At 51.8% G+C, this 2520-nt stretch overlaps 1 pseudogene; it reads right to left on the reverse strand.

Annotated features, from left to right (window-relative positions):
* Positions 1-494: 494 nt before the first annotated feature.
* LOC102845973 overlaps positions 495-2520 on the reverse strand; it is a 26843-nt pseudogene continuing 24817 nt past the window's right edge.

The following is a 2520-nucleotide window of genomic DNA, read 5'->3' on the forward strand; positions in this document are numbered from 1 at the left end:
CATGTGCTCTTGAGATCAGATGGGTAGCTACCAAACTTGGGAACTCTGACAAGCGTACTTCTGGGCGGAAGGAAAGCTTGAAAGCAGTAGCCACCTTAGATAAGCCATGGACAGGCGTTTTTCAAACGTACCTGGGATTTCCGGTGGGAAGAAACCCTTGGGAACTCTGACAAGCATGCTCCTGGGCAGAAGGGAAGCTTGACAGTGGTAGCCACCTCAGATATTCAATGGACAGTCGTTTTTCAAAGGTACCCCGGATTTCTTGTGGGAAGAAGCCCTTGGGAACTCTGACAAGTGTGTTCCTGGGTGGAAAGGAAGATTGAAAGTGGTAGCCACCTCAGATATGCAACGGACAGGCGTTTTTCAAAGGAACCTGGGATTTCCGGTGGGAAGAAGCCCTTGGGAACTCTGACAAGCGTGCTCCATGGGGAAAGGGAAGCTTGAAAGCGGTAGCCACCTCAGATAAGCAACGGACAGGCGTTTTTCAAAGGTACCCGGGATTTCCGTTGGGAAGAAGCCGTTGGGAACTCTGACAAGCGTGCTACTGGGTGGAACGGAAGCTTGAATGCGGTAGCCACCTCAGAAAAGAAACGGACAGACATTTTTCAATTGTACCTGTGATTTCCGGTGGGAAGAAGCCCTTGGGAACTCTGACAAGCGTACTCCTGGGTGGAAGGGAAGCTTGAATGTGGCAGCCACCTCAGATAAGCAACGGACAGGCGTTTTTCAATAGAACCCGGGATTTCCAGCGGGAAGAATCCCTTGGGAACTCTGACAAGCTTGCTCATGGGCGAAAGGGAAGCTTGAAAGCTCTAGCCACATCAGATATTCAACGGACAGGCGTTTTTCAAAGGTGCCCGGTATTTCCGTTGGGTACAAGCCCTTGGGAACTCTGACAACCGTCCTCCTGGGCGGAAGGGAAGTTTGAAAGCGGTAGCCACCTCTAATAAGCAACGGAAAAGCATTTTTCAAAGGTACTCGGGATTTCCGATGGGAAGAAGCCCTTGGGTACACTGAGAAGCGTGCTCCTGGGTGGAAGGGAAGCTTGAAAGTGGTAGCCACCGCAGATAAGCAACGGACAGGACTTTTTCAAAGGTACCCTGTATTTCTGGTGGGACGAAGCCCTTGGGTACTCTGACAAGCGTGCTCCTGGGCGGAAGGGAAGCTTCAAAGCAGTAGCCACCTCTGATAAGCAACCAAAAGGTGTTTTTCAAAGGTACCCGGGATTTCCAGTGGAAAGAAACCCTTGGGTACTCTGACAAGCATCCTCCTGTGCGGAAGGGAAGCTTGAAAACGGTAGCCACCTCAGATAAGCAACAGAGAGGCGTTTTTCAAAGGTACCTCGGATGTTCGGTGGGAAGAAGCCCTTGGGAACTCTGACCAGCGTGTTCCTAGGCGGAAGGGAAGCCTGAAAGCGGTAGCCAACTCAGATAAGCAACAGACAGACGTTTTTCAAAGGTACCCCGTATTTCCGGTGTGAAGAAGCCTTTGGGAACTCTGACAAGCATGCTCCTGGGTGGAAGGGAAGCTTGAAAGCGGTAGCCACTTCAGATAAGCAAAGGACAGGTGTTTTTCAAAGGAATCCGGGATTTCCGGTGGGATGGCGCCCTTGGGAACTCTGAGAAGCGTGCTCCTGGGCAGAAGGGAAGCTTGAAAGCATTACCCACCTCAGATATGCAATGGACAGGTGTTTTTAAAATGTACCCCGAATTTCTTGTGGGAAGAAGCCCTTCGGTACTCTGACAAGCGTGTTCCAGAAAGGAAAAGAAGCTTGAAAGCGATAGCCACCTCAGATAAGCAATGGACAGGCGTTTTTCAAAGGTACCTGGGATTTCCGGTGGGAAGAAGCCCTTCGGAACTCTGACAATCGTGCTCCTGGCCGGAAGGGAAGCTTGAAAGTGGTAGCCACCTCAGATAAGCAACGAACAGGCGTTGTTCAAAGGTACCCGGGATTTCCCCCAGGAAGAAGCACTTGGGAACACTGATAAGCATGCTCCTATGCAGAAGGGAAGCTTGAAAGCGGTAGCCACCTCAGATAAGCAACCGACAGACATTTTTCAGAGGTTGCGGGGATTTCCCCCGGGAAGAAAACCTTGGGAACTCTGACAAGCGTGCTCCTGGGGGGAAGGTAAGCTTGAAAGTGGTAGCCACCCCAGAGAAACAACGGACAGGCGTTTTTCAAAGGTACCCTGGTTTTCCGGCGGGAAGAAGCCCTTGGGAACTCTGACAAGCGTGCTCCTGGGCGTAAGGGAGGCTTGAACGCGGTAGCCACCTCAGATGAGCAATGGACAGGCGTTTTTCAAAGGTACACGGGCTTTCCGGTGGGGAGAAGCCCTTGGGAACTCTGACAAGCATGCTCCTGGGCAGACGGGAAGCTTGAAAGTGGTAGCCACCTCAGATAAGCAACGGACAGGCGTTTTTCAATGGTACCCGGCATTTCAGGTGTGAAGAAGCCCTTGGGTACTCTGACAAGCGTGCTCCTGGGCGGAAGGGAAGCTTGAAAGCGGTAGCCACCTCAGA

This window comes from Elephantulus edwardii, unplaced genomic scaffold, assembly GCF_000299155.1.
Source record: "Elephantulus edwardii isolate Elephantulus edwardi_28Jun2011 unplaced genomic scaffold, EleEdw1.0 scaffold00387, whole genome shotgun sequence".
NCBI lineage: Eukaryota > Metazoa > Chordata > Mammalia > Macroscelidea > Macroscelididae > Elephantulus > Elephantulus edwardii.